Here is a 19,553-nt window from a genome sequence, read left to right as displayed (position 1 = left end):
ATTTCAGGTAAAATAACAACTCAATGTTTATATCCCAGGACACATTAGCTAGCAACAGCAAGCTAGCTAAATATGACACATTAGCTACCAAGTGCAAGCTAGCTAGCTAAATTGCCATAAATGTTTAATGCTTTTCGACCTGTGCCCAAATTAATGTAATTGGTTCAGAGTTTGTTCTGATATTTTAACCTGCGTGTCGTGATCGCGTTTGGTGTGGGGGGACAAAATAAATKTATGCACGATGGCGCATGCGTGCAGCCGGTTTGGGTTCTGTGTTAGAAACGTTCTTGTTTTTGAAAGAAAAGCACATTTTTTGTCCATTAAAATAACTTCAAATTGATCAGAAATACAGTGTAGACATTGTTAATGTTGTAAATTACTATTGTAGCAGAAAGATTGGAAAAACGTGTTATGGACAGACGAATCTAAGTTTGAGGTGTTCGGATCACAAAGAACATTTGTGAGACGCAGAAAAAATGAAAAGATGCTGGAGGAGTGCTTGACGCCATCTGTCAAGTATATTGGAGGCAATGGGATGGTCTGGAGCTGCTTTGATGGTGGTAAAGTGGAAGATTTGTACAGCGTTAAAGGGATCTTGAAGAAGGAAGGCTATCACTCCATTTTGCAACGCCATGCCATACCCTGTGGACGCCGCTTAATTGGAGCCAATTTCCTCCTACAACAGGACAATGACCCAAAGCACAGCTCCAAACTATACAATAACTATTTAGGGAAGAAGCAGTCAGCTGGTATTCTGTCTATAATGGAGTGGCCAGCACAGTCATCGGATCTCAACCATATTGAGCTGTTGTGGGAGCAACTTGTCCATATGGTACGTAAGAAGTGCCCATCAAGCCAATCCAATGTGGGAGGTGCTTCAGGAAGCATGGGGTGAAATCTCTTCAGATTACCTCAACAAATTGACAACTAGAATGCCAAAGGTCTGCAAGGCTGTAATTGTTGCAAATGGAGGATTCTTTGACAAAAGCAAAATTTGAAGGACACAATTATTATTTAAATTAAAAATCATTATTTATAAACTTGTCAACGTCTTGACTATATTTCCTATTAATTTTGCAACTCATTTCATGTATTTTACATTTCTATGTGACCCAAAACTTTTGAACAGTAGTGTATATACACAGATTTTTYTTAAAAAGGTGCAATATGCATAAATCACTGACATTTCCTGGTTGCTAAAATTCTAATAGTTCAACTAATTTCAGTGTATGTGACAAAACAAGCAAGTATAGTGTAGAGAATCATCGTACCATCTAAACAGCTGTGAAATATATTTTCAATAACCACATATTGTATTTTTCAGCTGTTTGAAGCTGGTGTACAAAACCGAAAGTAAAAACGAAACTTAACTGGAAGCATTGAAATGGAGCACAGAACAGATCTATCCCTTCTTAGACTTGCTTTCAGTGAGAATTACATATCTATAATCCCATTTCTATCTAAATTTGGTCAGGTCGCCAAAAAAAGTTACATATTGAAGCTTTAAATTATGACATAGCCTATACAGCCTAAGCCCTATGGTTGAACATATTCGGTAAATAATGATATTAAGAGTTGTAAGCCTCGGTTTCTTGTTACTGAGTATATTGAATCCCGAGTCGGGTCCTCACTAGTCACCACAAAGTCATAATTATGACTAATCCCAACCTAACTCGTCACTGGAAATAACACTATCATATTTCATAACACTTTTAAAACAATGAAATGCACTCCAGATCGCCACAGCAGCCAATAGATGGTATGGGCATAATTGTCTAGAACACATCCATCCGTTTATATCGTCATGAAAAATGAAATATTTCACTTCGATGTGCTTTATCTAAACAGTGTCCAAAATTATTCAACTCTGTTTCTCCTTCAAGTACCATGTCGCAATGCGCCCTGTCTGTGAAACAGAGATATTAAATAAAGGAATGGAGAAACGCCCCACCCAACTGACTGTCGACCCATCACATTCACGTCGTCATGCTAAATCACGTAGAGTAAGAGTCGAGAAAGTTGCCTATTTTCCTCAAAAGTACGTAATGTCATGATTCCAAAGCTATATGATATTACAGCGAACAAGTTAATTATCTCACACCTTGGAAATGGTTTGCAACGTTGTACTTCTTGTTTCTCGAAATTCATGCTAATGTTTGGCTTTTGAGCTAGGGCTCAATTGACTCCCATTCCCTACTTGAAGGAGAGCTCTCATTGACAGGGAATGCAATGCACCGCGCGGCTCATGGACGATTTACGGGCAATGTTCACAATGGGCGTTAATACGATTCGAATGGAGTACCCCATCTCCTCAAAAGTATCTCTGTGGGAAAGCAACGTTGCTCTGGGTAGAGACGCCGTTTATAGCTCAGTGGCAGAAACGAACTGGAAGTTGAACTCGGTGAGTAAGACTTCTAAATTGATAGTGTTGTTTGTTTAGGCGATTTTACAGCTAGCTAGTTACTTCACATGCTTATATTGACTGCTACTATTGTGTGTAGCTATGTTTTCTAGCTACCTAGCCCAGCGAGAGAGACTTGCATTGTGGGTTTTGTAGTAGATTTGAGCTGCAACAGATTTCCTTAACGACAAAATGAAACATTTGTTCAAATAATTTTTTACATTAGTGTTATTTACCACTCATGAATTTCTGTTTTGGGATGGATGATCCCTTAAAGCAAATTTGTTTTCATAAATTTTTATGATATAGCAATTTTCACTGGCTAGTGACAACCGCGGAGTCGTCTAATCTAGAGCAATCTCATTTAAATATTGACATTGATTGGGAGCATTCTAGTCCCTGAAATGTTGCCCGATTGACATGTGATCGGTCTGCTTTTGGTCCATCAAGAAGACGCACATAAGCTTATATTTCAAGGATGTATTACTACTCACATGATTAATGCTGGTGGAGTATCATTTAAAATTCTGGCTACAATACTGTAGGCTATTGTTGATTTCACATGAGGCTACATTATACAACCCCAAAAAAACAGATGACAGCAACCGTTTGATGCCCGACGTTAGTTAGGTCATTAACAGTTGGTGAATACATCTGTTTTTGCACTCATTTAGCTGTTTAATTATCCTAATGTGCKTGGCAAACATAGCTATGTTTACAGAGGCAAACAGCTGCTCTAGCTACTAGTGGAGTAATGGACATGACAACAGTCAGTGTACACATTGTGGCTAGTTAGTTAGCTAAAGTCAAGGCTAATAATGAACCAGATTAACTATATAAAATCAGGTAGCTAGCTAGAATTGCGTTTTCTAACTACCTAGCGAGTCAATTTTTACAGTAAACTGGGTTAAACTTTAATTGGTTAACAAGCTAACTACACGATTTTAGTATTCAAGTGACTAGTTACCTGGCTGGAGAGCAGAGGGTGGGTAGCCGACTAAACTGGAGTTGAATCGGCTAGGGGGTGGGCAGCTAACGTTAGCTAGCTAACTAGCTTCACTGGCAGACGTCAACAGGTAAAATAACTGGTTTATAAAACAACATGCCCTTTCACTTACCTCAGACTGGTTTCACACGGCTAAGTTAGCGAGCTTGTTTGTTAATTCAAATAAAATGTTAACAGTTAGCTAAATTGTGTTGCTAGCCAAACCAGACCAATACGCTCCTGCTGCTTTCCGATAAAGCAACTGAATAACGTTACCCCTGACAAGGAGGACGCAGTTGCACGGTCGGTATTTAACTTAACTACCCGAAGTCATAAATGTAATTTTCTGCTAAATACATACATATTTCTGAGATATCGTAGCTAATGTATATCCACAAGTACCGTACGCTAGCTACCAAATGTATTGAGCCATTTGGTCCCCTCACCAGTGAGTCGTAAGGTACAGTACGCAGCAGCAGTAGGCAAGTGAGGCAGAGATCGGTATATAACGACGAGATGCTCATATCTCCGCCCCAACAATGGAGTCGTTGTCCCAAAGGCAGGAAAGCAGGTGATTAGGTCAAAAATAAGCCCATAGGAACAAATTCTGCTTATTTTAGACATTTTGGCGAGAGTGAAACATCTTGCTATGCCTCTTCCTCTTTGATTGAGGTCAAATTTCCTTCCTAGATTTCCCTGTCAAATCTTTAATTAAGGCTTGCCCCCCAWCTCATTTGATTATTATTTGGATTATTCAAATCATGCTGCCAATCAGTCATCCAGTAGCTACTGTAGGCTACTACTGTAAAATATTACCTGAACCTGCAGTGTATTGTGCTTTCCTGATGAGACGCATTTTCTTGGGCTCGAAATAGACTACAGGATGCACTGTTTCCTCTACCAGTATTGACCTCAATGAACATGCGCTCAACCCCCTTTTGCTTCATCATACTCTAAAATGTTTCATACATTTTACAAGCAGTTGGCTACCTGTCCAAACTATCTGTCCCTAATGAAAAGGAAAGTGTGACTTAATTGACCATACTTTTTACTTAGCATAAAAATKTATATACTGTTTTAATCATGCAAATCACTTAATGTATTTACTCTATCAATCCAATTACAAGCTCTACAAATGGGGTCATTGCAGCGATGGATGTGAGCATTCAGCCTGGTCTCATAGACTAGGTGTAAAATAGTACACATTAATATGGGTCGGGACACTCAAATTGATATGTTGTTTGGTATGGTTACATAAGACAGAAGGTTACTTAAAGGGATACCTTGGGATTTTGGCAATGAGGCCCTTGATCTACTTTCCCAGAGTGAGATGAACTTGTGGATACAATTTTCTCTGGGTGCAGTTTGAAGGAAGTTGCTAACTAGCATTAGTGCAATGACTGAAAGTCTTGCACATTAGTTAGCATTGGCTCTCAACTATCTCCTAAGGGATGGATAGACATTTAAATAATGGTTACCTGGAGGAAAATGGGTGAGGGTTTAATATTTTTTTTWAATTTAGTCCAGGGGAGGGTCATGTAATTTGTMATTTATGAAATGTCAATATTTCTCAGTGTTTTAAATTAGTTGCTTTTTAGGCTATATATCAATGTGTGCCCGATGCCGCCCCTCATCTCTGATTCTCCACCGGGCGCACAATATCAAGTGTACTTATAGGCTATTTAGTGTGGTCTCAATCAAATGATCCATAGCCTATAGACTAAAGGCTAAGAAGTGCATGCCCGGAGAACAGTGGCGGTTGGTGCCGTTTTAAAATGAGGGAGGACAATTTTTTTATATATATATATATATGAGCATGGCGTTATTTCTATTACAGTAATCCATTCACCCAGCTCAATGTAACATCGATAGGTTTAAGATAGTATTTGATATTAACATTTTCCCTATACCCATCATGAGGTTGCTACAACCTAGCCTATGAATGAAAGTTTACAACATAGCTGCACAGATCGAGAGAATTTGAGTAACCAAGGTGACAGACATTGGCACATTTAATCTTGGGTGTAATCATTAGTTCAACAGTTGCAAACAAGAGTTTCTATTGGAAAAATTGAGTTATGTTTATCCCCGCTTTGTTCTGTTTGTTTCAGTTTAAGAAACGTTTTTCAACAGAATCGGCTGAAGGAATACATCCCTGATCTCACGCAAACACAGTTCACTTTCATAGCAGACACATTCAAACAGCATGATCACTACTTGTTGTATAATTCCTTCTCGCATCTACGCACTCTCCTCCTCTCACCTTTTCCCTTTGCTTGTGGACTTCAGTGCACAATCACCTAGCGAAAAAACCTTTCCAACCCAAACCTACATATTCTAACTGCTAACCACTACCCACAACCTACATCATTGTCAGCATATTAGCAACGTCATAGTCAACATAGCTACTAGAACTAACACGTTAGTAAACCCGCTACAATCATGTAGTACAGTGTACACTCAGCAAGCAGTTTAGCAGTTACAACAGCGGGTCCCGGTGGCAATACATGAATAAAATCAAAAGCTTACCTTAACTTGGAAGAGTTCCAGTGTTGGATAGACATAGCCAACCAGCTAACATAGCATCCCTCTCTGTTTGAGCCGGGTGTTTGATCAGGGTAAACTAGCTAGCTGCATTCACTAGCTAAGTAAGTGAAAGTGAAAAAAATACAACAAAATATAGCTATCTCTCTCTCCCTGTTGCTTYTCCTTCATTTTTGAAGGAATAAATTTTTTGAAAACTGTTCAACTATTGTCTTTCTCTCTCTGAGTCAACTACCCACCACAGGTTATGCACTGCAATTCTAGCTAGCTGTAGCTTATGCTTTCAGTACTAGATTCATTCTCTTTTCCTTTGATTGGGTGTACAACATGTCAGTTCATGCTGCAAGAGATCTGATAGGTTGGAGGACGTCCCAACATTGTCATAATTAATGTGTAAGTCTATGGAAGTGGGTGAGAACCATGAGCCTCCTAGGTTTTGTTTTGAAGTCAATGTACCCCGAGGAGGAAGGAAACAAGATGGCCTCTGGCTACACAATGGTGCTACCCTACAGAGTGCTGTTGAGGCTACTGTAGACCTTCCTTGCAAAACAGTGTGTTTTAATCTTTAAGAGTCTATTGAAGCACCCGTACGTCAATCTAAGTAAAATAATTTTAAAAATCCCCATCAAAATCCGTCAGTTTAAGCTGGAGATATCAGTTTTTTTGCATGGGCTGAGTGCATCCGCCTATGTCGACCATCTGCAGTGGAAGGTGGCCGAGCTACAGCGTTTTTGTCAGACCATGAGACATCCCAATCAGTCTTCTCCCGAAAACGTCTGTAGCGTCCGAACGGTTTCGCCTACAAACTATTATGGAAAGGGGAGACTCTCACGAACACAATGGTGTTCTCCGTTTTGCTTTTACGACCCCCACAATTCTCAAGTCTGAAGGTAACCCATACAAACGAAAGGAGGTAGTTTTTTGCCAACAAAAATATTTCTTATACCTTTCTTATACCTCCTAGATATAGGACAGCCACTTCAAAACCTTACTCCTTATGATTTATTTTTTGAATGTCTTTTTTTTTTACCATTTATGAATGTGTAATTCAATGCGTTTCTATTGGCTATAGTAGTAAAGGCCAAATTCAATATTTTATCAAATCATTTTTCAATAATTGTTTTAAATACCTAAAGGAGTCCTAAAATTCTAAATCAAATAGCTAAATGATCCATGATATTTAGTATAGTTTTATCTGAAATGGATAACATTTTTAAAGTTTTTTTTTATTTTTCTGAAATTCACTGAGGAAGATTGTCCTCCCCTTTGTCCTCTGAGGAGTCTCCACTGTCAGAGAAGAACAGAAACAAAGTTGTTTTTCTAAGATAGCTGCTGGGATGGTGTAAATAAAACTAGGCTGCACTACACACTGCAATGGCTATTTCAACCCTGAGCCACGGCCTGCTCTGCTCTTGCTGATCAAAATAGTTTTTGTGTGCTGCCTAACCAATGGCTGTGCTGTGTAGGCCTACAGTGGCAGTTCAGGAGGAGAGTCAAAGGCTTTTTACGGAAATGTTTTTTTATTAGGCCTAGTCCAAAAAAGTCACTRTCTTGCGTGTAGACTAGCCTATAGCCTAGTTCTGTTCAGATTGAGAAGGAGAGCGTGAAGATAAGGAGGACTGGAGTTCAACTTTGATAGTTTCTTGTCCATGATGTATTTATCAGAATTATTGATCTCACAATAAAGCCAGATTCAAGTAACTTATATTGTGGAGCTGAAACTTGAAGCAGCACCCTCGGCACAATCAATCAGAAATAGACAGCTYGTGCTGCTGAAAGTACGCAAATTCGAGTAGGCATAATTCATTTAAACCTTCATTTTAATTAGACTTTACTATCAAGAGACCCTGTGTTGGAGCCTGTTTCTTCCTATTTAAGAAATAACAGGTAGGCCTACCTGTTTGACAGACATGTTGGTCAATTCCTCCACCCACCATGCACTCGTTAAATGGCTTACATCCATGTCAGTGAAGGGCTGTTAARTTAAAACCAAGACTCAAATTGAGGGGGTATGAGAGGGTATGCCATAGTTCTACCTTTTTTATTAAAGAGCTTAAGACTTTGAAAAAAAATAAAACGGCTCAGATTATACAGCATAAAGTGATCTATAACAGCGCTTTGGTCCGCGATGCTTTATGCTAGAAACAATCTGTAAATACCCGGAAAAGACCTGACTCCAATGCATATGGGGATATCATTGTTTTGTTCCTTTGACATTGAGGCTGAGCTACAACCTTCTATAGCCGAGGAGACAAAAAATTGACTTTACTTGGGAAGTAATCTAGTTCTGTCACTGCCAATTGATTAAGCTATTCACTTTCTGTACAATAGATGTTGAAACGCCGACAGCTTTTTGGGAAACACTTGTGACCTTCACTCATTGGCTTAAGCCACGGAAGAAGACTAGCCAGCAGTTAAAACTTACATTTTTCTGTGTTGGTAGGTCTACTCTGTCTGAAGTAAAAAGATAGGCCTAACTTTGAAAGTACCATGCTCAGATTCCTAATGACTTCTCAGATTGAATTATTTGCAAACAGGGTCAGTTTTGGTATTTTATTAGGATCCCATTAGCTGTTGCAAAAGCAGCAGCTACTCTTCCTGGGGTCCACAAACAACATGAAACATGACATAATACAGAACATTTAATAGACAAGAGCAGCTCAAGGACAGAACTACATCAATATGAAAAAGGCACACAGCCTACATATCATTTGAGCAAGACAAACTATCTAGGTCAAATAGGGGAAAGATGTTGTTCCGTGAGGTGTTGCTTTATCTGTTTTTTTAAACCAGGTTTCCTGTTCATTTGAGCAATGTGAGATGCAACGGCTCTATATAATACTGTACGCTTTCGTGAATTTGTTCTGGATTTGGGGACTGTGAAAAGACCCCTGGTGGCATGTCTGGTGGGGAAGTGTATGTGTGTGTCAGAGCTGTGTAAATTGAATATGCAAACAATGTGGGGTTTTTAACACATGAATGTTTCTTATGAAAAGAAGTGATGCATTTTGTCCCTCAACTCTTAGCCAAGAGCGACTGGCATGCGTAGTATTTATATTAGCCCTCTGATTACAGTGAAGAGCAAGACATGCCGCTCTGTTCTGGGCCAACTGCAGCTTAACTAGGTCTTTCCTTGCGGGAATCGACCACACGACTGGACAATAATCAAGATGCACTGATTTGGCATTGGAGAAATATGATAAGATGAACACATCCCTCTGTCCATTCTTGCCCTGTAATTTGTGTGGTTTAAAAAAATATTCTGCTAATATGTAAAATTATGTAGAATTGCATCAAATGTTTATAAAGGCCATTTTTCTCTCTGACCTGCAAATACAATGATAGATTCATGCAGTGGTTTTACTATAAAGGAGATCTTTCCACCCCTACTCTTGTCTACAGTGGCCTAATAAACCCACAACCTTCTGGCTATTTGATTTGGAATTTTAAGACTCTTTGAACTATAAACATAAATATATAAAACAATTATTAGATAAATCATTTTTGACCTTACTGTTGTTAGCCCATACAAACACAATGAATAACAGATTCACTACATGGAACAGATGGCGACATAACATCTAAAAGAAGTTTGTTCTGAATTGTCTGTACCAGTCAAAAGTTCGGAAACTATGAAATAACATAGTGGGGAGAACAAGTATTTGATACACTGCCGATTTTGCAGGTTTTCCTACTTACAAAGCATGTAGAGGTCTGTAATTTGTATCATAGGTACACTTCAACTGTGAGAAAAAATCCAGAAAATCACATTGTATGATTTTTAAGTAATTAATTTGCATTTTATTGCATGACATAAGTATTTGATCACCTACCAACCAGTAAGAATTCCGGCTCACAGACCTGTTAGTTTTTCTTTAAGAAGCCCTCCTGTTCTCCACTCATTACCTGTATTAACTGCACCTGTTTGAACTCGTTACCTGTATAAAAGACACCTGTCCACACACTCAATCAAACAGACTCCAACCTCTCCACAATGGCCAAGACCAGAGAGCTGTGTAAGGACATCATGGCTAAAATTGTAGACCTGCACAAGGCTGGGATGGGCTACAGGACAATAGGCAAGCAGCTTGGTGAGAAGGCAACAACTGTTGGCGCAATTATTTAGAAATGGAAGAAGTTCAAGATGACGGTCAATCACCCTCGGTCTGGGGCTCCATGCAAGATCTCACCTCGTGGGGCATCAATGATCATGAGGAAGCTGAGGGATCAGCCCAGAACTACACGGCAGGACCTGGTCAATGACCTGAAGAGAGCTGGGACCACAGTCTCAAAGAAAACCTTTAGTAACACACTACGCCGTCATGGATCAAATCCTGCAGCGCACGCAAGGTCCCCTGCTCAAGCCAGCGCATGTCCAGGCCCGTCTGAAGTTTGCCAATGACCATCTGGATGATCCAGAGGAGGAATGGGAGAAGGTCTTGTGGTCTGATGAGACAAAAATAGAGCTTTTTGTGTCTAAACTCCACTCGCCGTGTTTGGAGGAAGAAGAAGGATGAGTACAACCCCAAGAACACCATCCCAACCGTGAAGCATGGAGGTGGAAACTCATTCTTTGGGGATGCTTTTCTGCAAAGGGTACAGGACGACTGCACCGTGTTGAGGGGAGGATGGATGGGGCCATGTATCGCGAGATCTTGGCCAACAACCTCCTTCCCTCAGTAAGAGCATTGAAGATGGGTCGTGGCTGGGTCTTCCAGCATGACAACGACCCGAAACACACAGCCGGCAACTAAGGAGTGGCTCGGTAAGAAGCATCTCAAGGTCCTGGAGTGCCTAGCAGTCTTCAGACCTGAACCCAATAGAAAATCTTTGGAGGGAGCTGAAAGTCCGTATTGCCCAGCGACAGCCCCGAAACCTTGAAGGATCTGGAGAAGGTCTGTATGGAGGAGTGGGCCAAAAACGCTGCTGCAGTGTGTGCAAACCTGGTCAAGAACTACAGGAAACGTATGATCTCTGTAATTGCAAACAAAGGTTTCTGTACCAAATATTAAGTTCTGCTTTTCTGATGTATCAAATACTTATGTCATGCAATAAAATGTTTTAGATTCCGTCTCTCACAGTTGAAGTGTACCTATGATAAAAATTACAGCCCTCTACATGCTTTGTAAGTAGGAAACACTGCCGATTTTGCAGGTTATCAAATACTTGTTCTCCCCACTGTATATGGAATCATGTAGTAACCAAAAAAGTGCTAAACAAATCTAAATCTATTTTATATTCTTCAAAGTAGCAATCCTTTGCCTTGATGACAGCTTTGCACACTCTTGGCATCTCTCAAACAGCTTAATCTGAAACACTTTTCCAACAGTCTTGAAGGAGTTCCCACATGCTGAGCACTTGTGGGCTGCTTTTCCTTCACTCTGCGGTCCAACTCATCCCAAACCATCTCATTTGGGATGAGGGTGGGTGATTGTGGAGGCCATTTGATGCAGCACTTGATCACTCTCCTTGGTCAAATAGCCCTTACACCACCTGGAGGTGTGTTGGGTCATTGTCCTGTTGAAAAACAAATGATAGTCCCACTAAGAGCAAACCAGATGGGATGGTGTATCGCTGCAGAATGCTGTGGTAGCCATGCTGGTTAAGTGTGCCTAGAATTCTAAATCACAGACAGTGTCACCAGCAAAGCACCCCCACATCATCACACCTCCTCCTCCATGCTTCATAGTTGGAAACACACATGTGAAGATCATCCGTTCACCTACTCTCTGTCTCATAGACACGGTGGTTGGAACCAAAAATCTAAAATTTTGGACTCATCAGACCAAAAGACTGGTGGAAATCTGTCCAATGTCCATTGCTTGTGTTTCTTGGCCCAAGCAAGTCTCTTCTTATTATTGGTGTCCTTTAGTAGTAGTTTATTTGCAGCAATTTGACCATGAAGGCCTGATTCACACAGTCCCCTCTGAACAGTTGATGTTGAGATGTGTGTGTCAATTGAAATCTGAAGCATTTATTTGGGGCTGGTAACTCTAATGAACTTATCCTCTGCAGCAGAGGTAACTCTGGGTCTTTCTTTCCTGTGGCGGTGCTCATGAGAGCCAGTTTCATCATAGCGCTGGATGGTTTTTGCGACTACACTTGAAGAAATGTTCAAAGTTCTTGAAATTTTCCGCATTGACTGACCTTCATGTCTTAAAGTAATGATGGACTGTAGTTTCTCTTTGCTTATTTGAGCTGTTCTTGCCATAATATGGACTTGGTCTTTTACCAAATAGGGCTAGCTTCTGTATACCACCCCTATGTTATCACAACACAACTGATTGGCTCAAACAAATTAAGAAGGAAAGAAATTCCACAAATCAACTTTTAACAAGGCACACCTGTTAAAATGCATTCCAGGTGACTACCTCATGAAGCTGGATGAGATAATACAAAGAGTGTGCAAAGCTGTCATTAAAGCAAAGGGTGGCTACTATATACAATATATTTTGATTTGTTTAACACTTTGGGGTTATTACATGATTCTGTATGTGTTATTTCATAGTTTTGATAGTCTTCACTATTCTACAATATAGAAAATGGTAAAAATAAAGAAAAACCCTTGGATGTGTAGGTGTCCACACTTTTGACTGGTACTGTATCTGAGAGATATAAGGATTTATTTTTTTACATGCATTTAACCCATTATTTTTGGTACTAAACAATTTCCATATTYTTTTAAATGTTTTATTTAACCAGGTAGGCCAGTTGAGAACAAGTTCTCATTTACAACTGTGACCTGGCCAAGATAAAGCAAAGCGACAAAAACAACAGAGCTACAAACAAACGTACAGTCAATAACACAATAGAAAAATCTATGTACAGTGTGTGCAAATGTAGAAGAGTTAGGAGGTAAGGCAATGAATAGGCCATAGAGGAGAAATAATTACAATTTAGCAATTAACACTGGAGTGATGTGCAAGTAGAGATACTGGGGTGCAAGAGGGTAAGTAATAATATGGGGATGAGGTAGTTGGGTGTGCTATTTACAGATTGGCTGTGTACAGTGATCGGTAAGCTGCTCTGACAGCTGCTAATTAAAGTTAGAGAGGGAGATATAAGAGATACTTCCATTCATAAAAAAATTAACTGGTACTGGGGGGCCTTCAGAAGAGTCTTGTGAGGCCTGTGGGCGTCCTAGAGCAAAACAACCGACATGTACCTGTTCAAGAGTCTCAGAAGTTGGCAGATCGGCTGTACCGACATCATACGAGTCCCAAGACGTTTGTGGGGGTTGTAGAGCCAACTGGAGACTGACATATTAGTGAGAGTCTCACCTTTTCATAGAGGGGTCATAATAGTTTGTAGGCCAACCCGTTCGGACGCTAAAGACGTAAGACCGATTTTTGGGATGTCTCATGGTCTGACAAACACCGCTCTAGCTCTGTCACCTTTCATGGCAAGATGCGGAAGTGCGACATCGGCGGATACGGTGGTGAAATGTTTTGTTGAATTCGCACTAGTTGACAGCTCAACCGAATGTACATTTTAAAAAATAGACATTGAACTGACGTCTGTGCCCAGTAGGCGCCCCTCGACGAGGCCAACAGGAAGCTTAATCTGATTTGTGTCTAGTTCATATCTGTAAATAACTTGCACAAAGCAACACTCTAGTGTTGGCGTCATAGTGCCCCTCAACCCAATTTGTCTGTGAGGAGGAGATGAAGGCCATCTGTTGGGGGCCTATGTTGATGTTGTAATTGAATAGTAAAATCATTAAAAAAAGAAAATTGAGGCAGAGCACCCAGTGCCATTTTTAATTGGGGAGGACGGGCTCGTGGTAATGGCTGGAGTGGAATGCTATCAAATGCATCAGACACATGGTTTCCATGTGTTTACTGCCATTCCATTCGCTCTGTTCCGGCCATTATTATGAGCTGTCCTCCCCTCAGCAGCCTCCTGTGGTGTCAGCTATGATATGATACCTTGAGTTTGAAAACATCTCTTGGTTATTGAGCTACAGTAAGTGAAGTGGATCAACACTCGGATGACGATAACATAATTACATCATTGGTCCATGATCTGTACTAAACATACTGGAAATGCATCATTTAGTTATGTCATTCTCTTCATGTTGATGTATCCTGAAATATGTACACAAAGGTATAAACATTTCATATCCTCCATTTCATGTTTGGGTCTTATTCTACACACTGGCTATTGTTCTAACAAGCTCCTCCCCCAAACAAGACCAAATGTGTTAGTCTAGACCTGACCAAATCTGTTCCAGTCATATGTTTAGACATCACAGTATGGTAAAGAAAAGTATAGTTCAGTACAGTAGACTACTGTCCAGTAAAGTAGAGCATATTACATTATACTGTACTCTACTCGTGTGCTCTACGGTACTGTACTACACTATACTCTACTGTACTGTATTTTACTGCTCTGTACTGTGCTCTACTGCAACTAGTTTGACTACTATGATTTCCCATTGTGACCAATTCAATTGCAGCTATTCTGTTACAGATTTTTCGGGTCACTCTGTTTAGCAATTTGATAACAGAGTGACGTGTTTTAAATACTTAGTAATTCATAAACAAAATTGTTAGCAGTAAAAACACTAACTAATTAGTAGGTCTACCTTTACTTCTGTGAACTTTCAGAATTTTCCCTCATGAGGGAGAGAAATGTGAAAATATCTTAAAGATATGAGGTTTTTGGTAACAGAATGACAAGACCCTAGACAATATTTCTTAAACTTACAGAAGGCAAATCATTTCTGCAAAACTAAATATAAATGTTGATATTAGTTGGCAGGGGCCTTAACTTCAATGTAATTGTGCTTTAATATATTTCAAATACATTTTAAGACTTTTTGTAGTAGATGTTTTTAAGACCTCTTTTAAGTCTTTGCTTATTCTTAATTGTTACGATGTAAAACATTTTTGTAAACGTATCTATGCCTTAATTTCCCCAAAATATAGACTCTACGCTTTCATTTGACACAATTTGATATGCACCTATAAACTTCCCATGTTGGTGCTCATGGGTCCTTTTTACATAGAAATGACCATAGAATACTGTATCCCATGAATGGGTTTACATGGCTGTGTGTGTGGGATTAGTCATCTGTAGAGGATTGTATTAGCCAGTAGTAAATGTGTAACAGATTTTGGTAACACTTTATTTGGATAGTCCCTAGTAGATGTTCAATAACCGTCAACAACATTTCAACTAACTATCCTCTGCCCTACCCTAAACTTAACCCTTAGCCTAATTATAACCCTAATCCTTATTCTAAACCTCCCCTTAGCAAGTATTTGCTCATCAACAGATAGTTTGTTGATAGTATGACCATCTGTACATCCTCTATATGGGACTATCCAAATAAAGTGTGACCCATATTTTTATAATCATTGTCCATTCACAGAGAGAGCACATTGTGGGAATCTGGAGTCATTTCACAGTTGGACATGTTATTCCCCCCTGAAGTGTTTAAAACAAAAATCTTTGTATTCAATGGAATACACTGCCAATCTTTATCCAAACCCAAGCCAAGGCCTAGCCAGCCAATTCAGTAAAACCCCAGATGTGTTATGGAAGAAAACAGCACTTTTCCATTCAGAAGAAGGCAGATAAAGGCATTCTTTTTGCACTCGGGAGGAAATCCCCATTAAAATCCAAATGAATAAGAATCATATTAATCCAGCAAGAATTACTGCATGAACTTTAATAATGCGATTGTATTTTTGTGCTCTTGTAAAAAAGAGCTGATTTGTGTAGTAATGCACCTCTGTAGTCCCCTTTTTGTTCTGTGCCATGTGTAGACCCCAGCAGCAGTTATGCATTTCCATTACCTTCCATTTAACAGGGCAGAAAGGTGGTAGCATGCAGCTTGTTGGCAGACGATGCCTTTGTTTTGATGGTCTCATAAACCAGCATCTTTGCTCCCTGCTGAGAAGTCACGTCGTGTTGACTATATCACTGCTACCATGCAGTTGGGGTTTGAACAGTGCCTGGCTGCAGGCTCCTGAAAGAGAACCTGATGAGATCAGGTGTGTTTGATCCAAAGCATAAATTAACACACGTCATTTCTCTGGAAACTAAATAGTGAGATATGTCATGCCCTGAGAGACTTGAGCAGGAAAAATGGGCTCGACTTCAACTCCGTGCAGTGACAGTGACTCCCTTTCTATTCACTGTGTTCTTATCATGCTACGTTGACATGTGTCCCATACTTGATATTCTTTAAATAGGCTAACTGTGCACCACATACATACAGGGTATCATCATAATGGTTGTGGAAAGGAGACAAACCCGGCTGTTCTCTAAAACCATCTCCAGGACAGAGGAACTGCCTATCCAGATAGTTTCTAAAACTATCTCTCTCCTACTGCATATATAATATAGTCTACTTTACTGTATAACATATCATAACTAACCACTACCAGCTCCAAGATGCATCCTTTATCATTTTTACAAGCACGTCTCACATCTGTGGTAGTAAATTCACCCCCTTTTGACCTTAGAGGCTGCAGAGACAGTGACAAACACTTTTTTTTCTCTCCCTTCCTTCCAGGTGCTTTTGGAATGCAGGTGTCCCTAGACCTGGTGGTGCCAAGATTAAATTTAGCCCATGCCCAATGTCCTGTCGACACATTGTGTAATGCCACATGCCTCCTAGACCTGTCAATCACTATTATAGACTGTTTATGGTCTCACTTGGGCTTTACGTTCCATGAGGGAAGGGACTAAACAGGCAAAAGGTGGGTGACAATGAAAATTGTTGCCTCAAAGGTTTTGACCCTGTAAAGGAAACACTAACCTATAAGATGAAGATATGGCAAGGATTGTTGTAAACCTTAGGACATGTCTGCCGTAACATCCCTTTGACAACTCACTTACTAGTTTCTGAAGTTTCATATGTCTAACGTCTTGATATTCTGTGCGGTTTTATGACTCTAGACCTACAACCAGTCATCTAAAGCCTTGGCCTATGTGAAAAAATCTTGGCGCTCTGCTTTAAATGCACAATCCTTCAGGAAATATGCTCTTTTATGTTCATGAAATTGTTGTACACCACATAACTGCAAGCATAAACTAAATGGGTAAAGTTTTTATGCTAGTACTTGAGTCATCTAGTCATAGGCTTTCCAGGTTACGGGATTAGTATACTTGATGTCTTCATCCCACAAAAAGGCTAAACCAATAGCACATGTCAACACTAGGCCCATAGGACAATGAAGTAAGTCAACTCAAAAAGAAGGAAAACAACCAATGTTGCATAATTTGGTGAGATAGGTAGTCTGTCCACGACAGGACTCTAAACCAACAGAACAAACACAAGGTCATGCTGCAATTCATTCGAGTTTTTATCAAATGTGTTTTGTGGTTTTATCTGTGTGATTCCCAGTTTACTGCATTCCCATTGTAGGAATGCCAGTTTATATCTGGAGTGTGTTGTAGTGAGTGACTGGCTGGCCACCATAAACTCAACCAAACACTGAAGTGGAAGACAACATCTTTTGTCAGTACCTGTTTCTATGTAAAGCCTTGATCATTGCCCTTCACTTTCACAGGAAGAAGACTGGAGGTACATATTCTGTGGGAATAAGATGGCTGCTGCTACAGCGGTGATGCAAACGATTTTGTGCTGTGACCTATTTCCTGCTTCTGGCTGAGAGCTGTCCACAGTAGCATGTGTACCAAATGGCACTCTATTCCCTATATAATGCACTACCTTTTACCAGGGCCCATAGGACTATGTAGGRAATAGGGTGCCATTTGGGACTCAGCCGATGTGGCTCTAGTTATGCAGAAACACACTGTCAAGTTTGAGGGTAATTCTGCTGAGTATGCTATGGGATAAAGGTATGTCCCCTTTACTTGGGCCTCATTGCACAGAGTGGCGTGTAAGGCCTCCACAAGGTCTCTCCATCTCTTTCTGTCCCCCTTAGCTTTAACTGGGGTTAACTGTGCACCATGTCAACAGCTTTAAACCCCTCAACAGCTTAATAAAAATGCCTCAACAGCTTCAAACGCTTCCTATTATTTTGTTGGTAGACATAATTGCCTCTCCTCTGTGTTGGTCACTTAACTCTGTTTACAAGAGGTTTATTTTTTTACATAGGGTCATGATTGATTATATAGATATACAGTCGGGTATTATATTCAAAACAATTATATTGTTCTAAGTATTAAAACATAATTATTGGCACCCCTGTTTTTAATACTCCGGCACCCTCTCCTTGCATTTTCCTTTCGATGCCAAACCCACCACTGGTGTGCGTGATCAAAGGGCTCGATTTTTGTGTCATCTGATCATAGCACTGGTTCCAATCCAAGTGCCAATGCTGTTTTAGCAAACTCCAGGCATTTACATTTGTTGGATGACATGAAAATATAGTTCTTTGGCCACACACACCCAGTGGTGGGTTTGGGCTTGAAAGAAATATGCATATGCAGAAAAGTACATCATACCTACGGTAAAATGTGGTGGTGCATCTTTGATGTTATGGGGCTTTTTTGCTTCCACTGGTCATGGGGCCCTTGTTAAGGTCAACGGCATCAAACTCTACCAGGTACCAGGACATTTTAGCCCAAAACCTGGTTGCCTCTGCTAGGAGGCTGAAACTTAGCCACAAGTGGATCTTCTACCAAGACAATAACCCCGAGCACACATCAAAATACACAAAGAAATGGTTCATTGACCTCAACATTTTGCAAAGGTCTTCTCAGTCTCCAGACTTGAACCCCAATACATGCGTGTTTTGAATTCTGTATATAGAAATTGTCTAAGATCCCTCCCAATGTGTTCTGCAATCTCATAAAACATTTTAGAAAAAAGTGCAGGAGTATTGACAACAGGAGTGCCAATTATTTTGACTGTCTTTTTTTTAGAATAGTTTTTTATTTGTTAAACAAAGCAATTGTATTAGTATAAAATATAATTTTCACCCCAAAAATAGCCTTGTATTACCTTATACAGTCTTTTTTTGCTCATCTTTCTGTTAAATGTTGACACACGGCATGTTACACAGCTATTACCAAATCTAATACAGATCTTAAGATAATATTTGGCGCACAGTAAGGTTTACATCAATGTTGTATCTTTCTTTTATATAGTCGACACGCAAGTACGAAGGGCATTACAGAATGCCTCCCCACTGGGAACACACTGGTTGAATCAACGTTGTTTCCACGTCATTTCAATGAATTGACTATGAACAAATGTGGAATAGACGTTGAATTGACGTCTGTGCCCAGTGGGTCATTGTATGTCCATTTTACTCATTATAATAGCTGATCTACTCTCAAATTATTTAAAAAATGTTTAAATAATTAGTTTCAGACCTGCATACCTACCATCACACAAGATCTGTCTAAAAACAAGGGCTAGGTCAGCATGTAAAAGTAAGAAATCCTAACATAAAAAGAGAACTCACCTCGAGTCTGGCAGCGTGAAAAAGAAAGTAAAAATAAGAGCAGGAAGCCCAATGAACCACGGGGGAGGAATACAAACCCTGGTTCTTATCTGGCATGTGCTTGATAAAAACTTCAACGGTAAACAATCTGTATACTGCACACATTGTTARTTTTATTTAGTGCAGTCTGTAGTTATGTGGGATTATGTGTTTGTATATGATATGTCTTCAGCCTCAAGGAAACCATGTGTTC

The 19,553-nt window shown here is 39.9% G+C and overlaps 1 protein-coding gene and 1 long non-coding RNA gene across 8 annotated transcripts in view; one reads left to right on the top strand and one right to left on the bottom strand.

Moving 5' to 3' along the window:
• thrap3b (thyroid hormone receptor associated protein 3b) overlaps window positions 1–3,914 on the bottom strand; it is a 29,924-nt gene extending 26,010 nt beyond the window's left edge. For 5 of the 6 annotated variants that reach the window (XR_011474438.1, XR_002876032.3, XR_002876033.2 and 2 more), the window contains exon 1: window positions 3,520–3,825. The gene's annotated coding sequence lies outside the window, so the exon portion shown is untranslated. The other variant, XM_023974648.2, reaches the window with a different exon arrangement.
• Window positions 1,907–17,915, top strand: LOC111954745 (uncharacterized). 2 transcript variants are annotated; one of them, XR_002876035.2, is made up of 3 exons: window positions 1,918–2,401; window positions 16,456–16,642; window positions 17,456–17,915. It is a non-coding gene; the product is annotated as an uncharacterized lncRNA (long non-coding RNA). The 2 variants fall into 2 exon arrangements; XR_011474439.1 differs by lacking the exon at window positions 16,456–16,642 and having other exon boundaries at window positions 1,907–2,401.
• The last annotated feature ends 1,638 nt before the right edge of the window (window positions 17,916–19,553 follow it).

This window comes from Salvelinus sp. IW2-2015, linkage group LG30, assembly GCF_002910315.2.
Source record: "Salvelinus sp. IW2-2015 linkage group LG30, ASM291031v2, whole genome shotgun sequence".
NCBI classification, from domain to species: domain Eukaryota; kingdom Metazoa; phylum Chordata; class Actinopteri; order Salmoniformes; family Salmonidae; genus Salvelinus; species Salvelinus sp. IW2-2015.
This window is presented reverse-complemented; position numbering and strand designations above follow the sequence as displayed.